At 36.2% G+C, this 10,598-nt stretch overlaps 1 pseudogene; it reads right to left on the reverse strand.

Annotated features, from left to right (window-relative positions):
* Positions 1-6,614, reverse strand: part of LOC116900089 — a 73,666-nt pseudogene extending 67,052 nt beyond the window's left edge.
* Positions 6,615-10,598: the final 3,984 nt, after the last annotated feature.

Consider the following 10,598-nt stretch of genomic DNA (forward strand, 5'->3'; position numbering starts at 1 on the left):
CTTTCTATTTTCTAGTTAATGTGAATAGAGCAGCAATGAACAAGGTTGCGTAGGTGTTTGTTGAGCAGGATGTCTCGTCCTTTAGTCATATGTCAAGGACTGGTAGTAGGGCTATCTTAAACTCTCTGAGAAGTCTTCACTCTGATTTCCTTAGTGATTGTACCAATCAGTTCTCAATCATACCAGCCACAAGTGAGGATTCTCTTTCCTCATATCCTCACCAGTATTTGTTGTCAGCTGTGTTTTTTCTTTGACCTTATTTATTTTGATTGACAAGATGAAATCTCAGTGTAGTTTTAATTTGCATTTCTCTAATTGGTAACAATGTTGAATACCTTTTAGAAAATTTCGTAGCCATTTTTCTTTTACTTTTGAAAACTCATTGGTTAGATCCATAACCCATTTTGTAAATGTGTCACTTGCTTTTGATTCATTACTATTTTTAGTTCTTTGCATTTTTAAGTACTAATGCTCTATTAAATATATAGGTCCAAAATTCTCTCACTTTTTGGGTTTCTCCTTCTTTAGATTGATTATTTTGCTGTACAGAAGCATTTTAGGACAATACCACTACTTGATCTAGTTCCAAGTATTCATCCCTAAGCAGAGTACATATGAGCAACACTAAATGAGCTCAGTAAGATGTATGTGTGCTTGTTTTAACAATAGCTGAAAGAAAAAAGGGCATGAACTTGAGAGAGGGATGTAGGAGAAGTTGGAGGGTGTCTCTACAGACAGAAGTGCAGAGATGATATAAACATGATTCTCATTCATAAAATTCTTTAAAAAATAAAAAGCCAATAAAAAGGCAAAGGGAAATGAATGATGATTGTATTCTAAGTGTGACAAAATAATTGTGTAATTGATAAAAGAGAATAAGAATTCTCTCACTAAACTGAGGAGTTTATGAGACTCAGCAGTTATGGAAGAAGGAAATTAAATTGATCCAATGAATAATATTGGAAACAGAAGATAAGCAAGTAGATTGTAGATATATTTTTTAAAAATGCTTTTATTTTCATTGTGCAAAACAAGCTCAGTATCTTGCATGCTAAAGGGGCACCAGTAATATGATCATAATGAAAGGTCATCGAAAGATCATGCTAAACACCATGGTTCCAGAATATTATTTAACTTACCTACCTGTCTGCTTTTTCAGAAAGTCAATAGACTACAGAGCATTAGTTCTCAAGAAGTAAGTTCAAAAATTATACCACCCACCCATACACACACACACACACACACACACACACACATACACACATACACACACACACACACACACATACACGTAACCAATTCTGAAACAGAAACACATGTATAGATATTTAGTAATTTTTGTAATTACTTTACAAATTACATATAGACTTTTGTAATTTTACAATTTTCTTGATAAAAAGTCAAATAAGAAAAGGAGAATGCTTATTTTGATGTGTGCATTATTTCCTGTGTTGAAGTCATAAAGTTGGTTGCCATTTAGAGCTATCAATCAGAGAGACTATCCCAGCAATGTTGATATCCACAGGACTCTTCGACAAACTGACAGCTGTCAGAAAGGGTCTGATTAATTTTGCCTAACAATGGCTCCAATTAAGTTATAATATCTGGAGTACTACATTCATCTGTGATATGCAATTTTTAAGAGGTTTATGGCAGACATTTATTGTTTTTACATGAAATTATTTATAGAAGTTTTATGTTTTAACAAATCCATTAAATTGACTGTTAGAACATAATGATTTTTTGACACTATTCAAAACTCCATGAAGTATATACATAAAGCATGGAATGCTATGATTTTGTCAAGAGTTTTGCAAAAATAATAGAGAGTATTTCATTTATATTATAGCTGAATAAAACTCTTAAATAACTTCAATTTTGTATTAAGAAGTATGCTACATCTTTGAAATTTAAGAAACTTGGGGTGTTTTTACACACAGATGTACACACACACACACACACACACACACACACACACACAACCTGACAGAGAGAAAGAGAGAGGGAGGTAGGAGAGGGAGGTAGGAGAGGGAGAGGGAGAGGCAGAGGGAGAGGGAGAGGGAGAGGGAGAGGGGAGAGATTTGGTGGATAGTAGAAAGTTATTTAAAATTTTATGTTGGTGTACTGGCTGGTTTGTGTGTCAACTTGACACAAGCTCAAGGTATCACAGAGAAAGGAGCCTCTTCATGAGACCAGGCTGTAGGGCATTTTCTCAACTAGTGATCAAGGGAGGCCCAGCCCATAGTGGGTGGTGCCATCCCTGGCCTGGTGACCTTGGGTTCTACAAGAGAGCACAGTGAACAAGCCAGGGGAAGTAAGCCAGTAAGTAACATCCCTTCATGGTCTCTGCATCAGCTCCTGCTCCCTGACCTGCTTGAGTTCCAGTCCTGACTATCTTTGGTGATGAGCAGCAATGTGGGAAGTGTAAGACGAATAAATGCTTCCCGCCACAACTTGCTTCTTAGCCATGATGTTCATGCAGAAATAGAAACCCTAAGACAGTTGGTAAAACATTGGTTTTGAGTATATTCCTTTGTTCCAGAATTCTCATCAAACTACTTTTAAATGGTAAGGTATATATATGAATTGCTGCCACATGAACCTTTGAACTTTTCAGAATAAAGGATTAGAAGCGTGGCTTTTCAAATTATGATAAACTAGATTTAGAATATGCTTTCTGGTAGAGTGCTGGCTTAAGGAAGAAAAAACATTGTCTCAAGTGTACATAAATTGTTTATAGTATTCGTTCAATTGACATGAATTGGTATTCATTCAGTGTAAATGCACATTCAGTTGGATTATAATTGTAGAGTTAAGCAATAATTAAGGCCAGGGGGAACATGGATAAACACAGAAAAAGCATGTTAAACACACTTATTAATGAGACATAAAATTTATATTCTGAGACTATATATGAAAGAATGTTAATATAAAGAATAACAAGAAGTATATTTTTTCTGTTCTATGATTCTCACTATCATGTTAGAAAAAGCAAGAATCCTATCAGCAAATGGCAAAGCTTTGATATTAGACTCATCAGTCTCAAACTATGTAAAATATGGGCCTTTTCCCTATGTTATCAAATCTATGGTCTTTTATAGACATAAGAGATATCAAGCTTAATTTTATAAATAGCATGAAAATAAATGAAGTCATGACTATGGATGACTGTTTCCAGGGGCAGTCACAGAATGATACCACAAAATTATTAAGTATAGAACTTTGAAAAACGAGAATTTCAGATAAGTGAGGATTAGCTAACAAAACATTGAGGAAAGATAGTCTATCAAAGTAGAATGAGGCTCAGACAGTCTATGTGTCAGTGTTGGAATTCACCTAGGGGGCACCCAATCAGAAGAGAAAGGGACGGGAATGGGGGAAGAATTGTAGGTGAAGTGACTGGGGGGGCAGTGAGCAGGATGTAAATCAAATGAGTAAATAAATAAATGAATAAATTAAAAAATACATAAATAAATTTAAAAAATAGTGTGAGGCTAGTTGATAATTGTTTCTGCAAAATGAATATTTATAGTGTTACATACTTTTGAAGTTCAAAAGTGCCAACTATGCTTATTAGTAAGTTTAGAATATTGTGGAAAGGTTAATTTCAATGGTGACAGGATATATGTCATATTGTAATTCAAATGCCTACAAATCCAATAGAATTTAAATATACATGTTTTAATTAAAGAGTTTAAGCTGAAATTCATAAAGATGGATGGTAATATGAAAGCTACCAGAGGAGTAAACTGCCATCTGTCCTACCTACCCACCTGTGAACCCTGTTAGCTTCAGTGATGTCTGTCCTGGAAACACATGCCTGCTGATGGATGGATTAGTTGAATTGACGTCATAAGTAAAAGCAACCATATTCTGGTTAGGTTTAAGTCCTAATCCACAAGATGAAACCCATATCTGGCACTTTACTGTGCCAAGAACATATAAGTAAGCAGGACACAGACCTTAGGGAAGAACCTACCACTATTATTTGCTAGATTGATATAGTACAAAGCTAACTCCTTATGATTTACCATTATACCCATAGTTTAGTGCTCCTATCAACTAGTGTCAATGAAACTTCTAGTTGAAGTAGATGGTGATTAGCATAGAGGTTTACATCTGTTTACAGTATGTAGATTAAGAGTATGAAGAATGTTTATTAGAAAATTAAAAATATATAGCCCACTTCTGCCTCTCAATGCTCATTGTAGAAGAGGAGTCAGAAAGAACGTAAGGGCCAGATATGGTTGACAATTACAAAGAAACAGTAGTTTTCTAGAAATTGCGTGGCAGTTGCCCATATGAACTCAAAGCCCTTGCTGAAGATCAGTGCAAGAACAAGCCAAACAAATTCCAGGATAGAAAGAGCAATTGGACATGAATTTTAACCTGTAGCATAAGACCTATTTAAAACTAATAGCTGCTAGAAGAGAGAGAGTAAATTTTAATAAGAACTCCAGAAAAAGACTATACATCAAAAACTTTTGGCTACCCAAATTGGTTTTGATGGAAAGAGGAGAGAAGAGAGGAGAGAGAGAGAGAGAGAGAGAGAGAGAGAGAGAGAGAGAGAGAGAGAGATTGAGTGGTTAAGGAAGGAGGCTAAATCTGGGAAGAATTGCATGGAACAAATATGATCAAAACATAAATTCTCATAGAAATAAAACTTTTTTCAAAGACTTTGATTTGAAAAAGAAATTGGGGCAGGCATAAGAATGGACATTCACATAAGGCATTGGCAACAATAAGATGAATACTATTGAAGATTTAACCACATAACACAAAAGCATGTGTCCAAAACTTCAGTTTTAGAAAATTCCACTTGCTTCACTTACCAGACAATATGAGATCTAGCTGAAATAAAACCAACTTTTTGAGCATGTTTATATCATCATTGTAGTACCTGTAAGTCACTCATATATCTGAGAGGTTTAGCAAAGGTTTGGAATTGTATGAAATTGTATGAAATGTATACAGAGGCATATTGCTTAATGTTAGGTGGTTTAAATAAACTGGACTGTATACAACTCATTAGAAAACTGAACTGTAATTATAATCCTTATATATTGACCATTCTTAATTATTTTTGCTTTTTATTTTTAACTAAATTTTGCTTTACTTATGAACAGTGAGGCTATAAACCTTCTAATAGCACACATGTGACCTATATATGTAATTACACATGTAATTAATTATGGAACAGTTTCTACCTGAGATCTTGGATGTATCAGAATTTATGAACATACAAGATTATTTTATTAGATAATGTCCCTTCAAAAATATAATAGCATTGTAATATAAATCTTAAAATAATTAGTCAACATCTTTTTCTGTAGTTCCTCATGGAGACCATCTCTAGTGGTAATAATGATGAAAGTCAAGAGTTCACATTTGATCTCATTAAATTTTGTACTTTGGTTAATGCTATAATAAAAAAATCTGATATACTCAAGGAAATTTCTAGGATAAACTCTGATTTTGTCATATTCTTCACCTCTTAGGCTAACAGTAGATTGTTACTATAACCAGTGCTTTTTCAAACACCACTTTATATTTCTTTTGTGAAGATTTGCAAATATTTCTGTCAGGAATATAGTTAAGGAAAACTAGAACTAATTTTAGCTATGGTACATTCGCTTTGATATTACTAAAATATTTCAAAAGATCTTATCCAATTTAAATCAGTCTAGTACCTGCAACATATAGTCATCTCATGGACCAAAAAGACATTGTCAGTCTCCTCATTTTTGAAATTCTGGTTTTGATTCATTCCCTAAGTGTGAGCATCATTTAATATATTTAAAAGTTTTGTTAACTTTTCCCCAAAGGTGTCTTTTAGCCAGTTTTGCTTTTACAGTACATGCTTGAGATGGTTAATTTTGTTTGTCAGATTGATACAACTATAAAATCACCAAGAAAGGAAATCAATGAGGAATTATCTAGATTAGTTTGGCATCTGAGCATGTCTATGGGGGATTATTGTGATTACATTAATTGCATTGGCACCATTCCCTAGAAATTTCTGAAGTGTGTAAGAGTGGAGAAGGTAAGCTAGTACAAGCTTCCATGTGTGACAGATGCTCTAAGAATTTGCTACCTTGACTGCCTCTCATCAATGAACTGCAACCCAAATAAATCCTCTCACTCAAGGTACTGTTGTCTATTAAAACAGCAGAAAACAAAATCCAGTGAGTTTCTTCCTACTGTGTAAAAATAACCTACTTAGTCAAATATGTAACAGAAAAGTTTCATGACGGCTCATGATTTCAAATCAAGATCACTTGAAAGTACTGCTTCGAGCCTGTAGTGATTCAGAATATCATGGTTATGTTATCTAGAATTTGTCTTAGAATTTCTATTGTTCTGATGAAACAGAGAGTTGGTCTAAAGTAACTTGGGGAAGAAAAGATTTACTTTACAACTTTCAGTTCATATTCAGTTCATATTCAGTTCAGTTCAGTTCATTGAGGAAATCAGGGGTACTCAAGGCAGAAAGCTGACGGCATAAACTGATACAGAGACTATGGAGGAGTACTGCTTACTGGCCTCTTCACGGCTTGTTCATCCTGATTTCTCATGCAATCCAGGATGTCTTGCCCAGGTACGGTGCCACCCATAGTTATCTGAGCCCTTCTAGGTAAAGACACTTTTAGAAGGCTGTTCCTAAGTTCACTAATGAAGGAGAAAGAGGTGGTAGGGAAGAGTATTTAAAGGGATTCCTAAGACTCTAAAATGTAGCATCAGGTATTGTGATAGATATTCCTGATTATAAACTTGACTACATCTGGAATGAACTGCAATCTAGAAATGAAAGGCAGACTTGTGATCCAGATCTTGAGACTAGAAGACACAGGTTTCTGACTGGATCTTGACATGGAGATTTTTTTTTCCATCTTTATTAACTTGAGTATTTCTTATTTACATTTCGATTCTTATTCCCCTTCCCGGTTTCCTGGCCAACATCCCCCAACCCCTCCCACTCCCCTTCTCTATGGGTGTTCCCCTGCCATTCCTCCCCACATTACCGCCCTCCCCCCAACAATCTCTTTCACTGGGGGTTCAGTCTTGGCAGGACCAAGGGCTTCCCCTTCCACTGGTGCTCTTACTAGGTTACTCATTGCTACCTATGCAGTTGGAGCCCAGGGTCAGTCCATGTATAGTCTTTGAGTAGTGGCTTAGTCCCTGGAAGCTCTGGTTGGTTGGCATTGTTGTTCATATGGGGTCTCAAACCCCTTCAAGCTCTTCCAGTCCTTTCTCTGATTCCTTCAACGGGGGTCCCATTCTCAGTTCAGTGGTTTAATGATGTCGTTCGCCTGTGTATTTGCTGTATTCTGGGTGTGTCTCTCAGGAGAGATCTACATCCGGTTCTTGTCGGCCTGCACTTCTTTGCTTCATCCATCTTATCTAATTCGGTGGCTGTATATGTATGGGCCATGTGTGGAGATCTTGAAGGATTGTGGCCATGAATAGTTTAGGCCCAGGCAAGGTAGTACACGCTTTTAATTCCAGGAGACTGAGGCAAGCAAGCAGATCTCTGAGTTCAAGGTCATCTGGGACAAGGCAAGATCACACTTTTAATCTGGGCCACACTTTCTGCTGGAGGCCTACATAAGGACATTGGGAGAAGAATCACTCTTTGTCTCCTTGGATTTACTTGCCAGCACATCCATTGGAATCTACTTCTTCAGGATTCCATCTTATACAGAACACAGTGAAACCACAAGCCTCGTGCGACTGAGCAACTACTAGATCTTTGGACTTCTCATACACAGCTGTTGGGTTAGTTGGACTACACACTGTAAGCCATTACAATGAATTCACTTTATATAGACAGATATTCCATAAATTCTGTGACTAGAGAAGTCTAATACAGGCGTCAAGAAAAGATAGATCACCATTTAGTAACAAGAGCACTGATCTTCAGAAAATAATGAAACAACTCAGGAAGAGAAAAATAGAGTAACAAATGTGGCTTGGAAAAGAACAACTTTGAATTTGTGAAACATGACACCTGATTACTGTCATCCTTTGATTGTAAGGAGTGGGGGAAGAGAAGAGGATTTGTAGGGAGGTAACAGAAAATGTGTGGGCCACAGTCAAATGTAAGTCAGGATGGAGCAGAAGGTGCATACTGGATAGAGTCTACAAGCATGCAAGGCTACCAACTAGCTTTCTGCATAATGTCTTCCATTTATACCCTGAATCATTGCTATTCCAATAAAGTTTGTAAAAGCAATTAATGGTTGTGATTTTTGTTTCTGTCATATATGTGTTATGTTGGTCTTTTGTCTGAAATAATTAATAATCACTATTAGAGATAAAGTTCTAAAAATCAGTCAGCTAGTTAGCCTTATTGGGGTATCCATCAACTATATGTATATGATTTAAATTAGTTAACAGATTTCACCTAGGCGTAAGGACATGCAGATAAAGAAGTAATTAGATCTCAAAATGAATGGTTTTATAAATATTCTGGAAAATTATCCTCTTCAGAATTAAAGGAATGATGGTGTAGTTTCTTTATGTTTTCTACAAAGTTGAACTTCAATGTTAGTTATGACATCATTCTTGACCTTTACAATTTGTGTTTCTGTGCCTTTCTTATATTCACATTATTGTCCTAGGGTAACAGAGGAAATAATTTTAGCCCACACGTGGATGGGAAAATAGAAAGTATTTAAGACCTTTAAACACCTCAGAAAGTTTTGTTCATTTGAAGATTGGGTGTATATTTATTATTTTATTATTTCTGAGATTGTAATATAATTATATAATTTTCCCCTTTTTATGAAGCCTCTCATAATTCCCCTCTTTGCTCTCTTTCACATTCTGGCCTCCTTTGCCAGGGACCATCCTCAGCTGAGGGCAGGCTTTGGGGAAGGGTAAATGCAAGAGCGGTGAAGGGATGGAAGAATCAGATACGGGCCATCATTCACTTCGTGAGAGACAGGGCAGAGAAAGCATATCCTGGGATGGTTTTTCCTACTCTGACAACCTTTGTCTCCTTTGAGCTTTATTTATACATGAAATCATTTCCTCAGAAATTTTATTCACTGATTACACAGCTTTTCTAAATATATTTTCTTCTAAAGTTTTCCCTGATTACATAAGGATATTGAAAAAGGAACAAAGCGAGCAAATGGAAATTTTATGAGAACTAAAATTTAACATTGTGATAAAATCAATTTTCTTTAAACTCAATATCTTCTCCCTTAAGATTGGTGTCATAAAGCCTTGTGGTTACAGAAATGCTAGACAGAATGGCTCTATTTGAATTTGATTTTGTTTCAGTTTGACATAAGATTAATAGATGAAAAGTTATTTCCTACCACCTATTATATCAAACTTAGCTTTCTATAGAAGTTCAAATTCTAACCCTTATTTAATTCTTCCTTTTCTTCCTCTATATTTCTTTTATATTTGGTAGAAGACCACTGTTCTTTTTTTTTCTGATTCTTAAAATATTGTGCAGACCCTTTGCTTAAGCAAGGACAGTCTATCAGTAAAGCAGTCTTTCAGTAAGGCAGACAGTTCACTGAGTCATGATGCCATCCTCTGTGTCTCTGTCTTGAACCCTTGTTTCAATATGATTTTTGTCTTTATTACAATTCTGTAAAGAATAGAAGAACATCAGGGTTTCTAAACCTGCTTACTTTTTCTTTTAGGAAGATACCAAGTCTTGTCATACTCTTGCGTGATCAAAATCTCTTCCTATACATACAAGTTCCTTGTTTCTAAAGTTGAACATTAAAAACCTAGCAAGTCAATTACAGCTTGTCAGTTTCAAAATTTTCCCTAAATTTTTCTTCTTTAATAATTCTTCTCAAATCCTCTGTCTCATGCTTACTAAAAATACCCCCCCCCCTTTATTAACTCCAGTATTTCTTTTTTACATTTCAATTGTTATTCCCCTTCCCGGTTTCTGGGCCAACATCCCCTTAACCCCGCCCCTCCCCTTCCCTATGGGTGTTCCCCTCCCCACCCTCCTGTGATTACCGCCCTCCCGCCAACAATCAGGTTCACTGGGGGTTCAGTCTTGGCAGGACCAAGGGCTTCCCCTTCCACTGGTGCTCTTACTAGGCTATTCATTGCTACCTATGAGGTCAGAGTCCAGGGTCAGTCCATGTATAGTCTTTGGGTAGTGGCTTAGTCCCTGGAAGTTCTGGTTGCTTGGCATTGTTGTTCATATGGGGTCTCAAGCCCCTTCAAGCTCTTTCAGTCCTTTCTAAGATTCCTTCAACGGGAGTCCTGTTCACAGTTCCGTGGCTTAATGATGGCATTCGCCTATGTGATCTAAACGTTTATTTAAGTAATAACTTCTAGGGAAAGACTCAAATTATTGCACACCTTTTTTTTCCCAGGAAATTTTCATTAATTTCATTCTTGTTTCCACTAGCTTTTTGTTATCCCAGTTTGGAGAGAGACCTTTAAGAATAAGAAGCGTAAGTGTAGCAAAATGTGTGCTGTGAATATTCATCAAGGGTAGGGAAGGGTCAGTCCAGATTGTATAAGCACTAGAATGTTGTCAAATAGTGCCTTCAGGATGCTTGGCATCACCTCCTTTTTCTTTAATTGTTATATAAGTGTGTGTGTGTGTGTGT

The sequence above is a fragment of the Rattus rattus genome, chromosome 5 (genome assembly GCF_011064425.1).
Source record: "Rattus rattus isolate New Zealand chromosome 5, Rrattus_CSIRO_v1, whole genome shotgun sequence".
Lineage (NCBI taxonomy): Eukaryota > Metazoa > Chordata > Mammalia > Rodentia > Muridae > Rattus > Rattus rattus.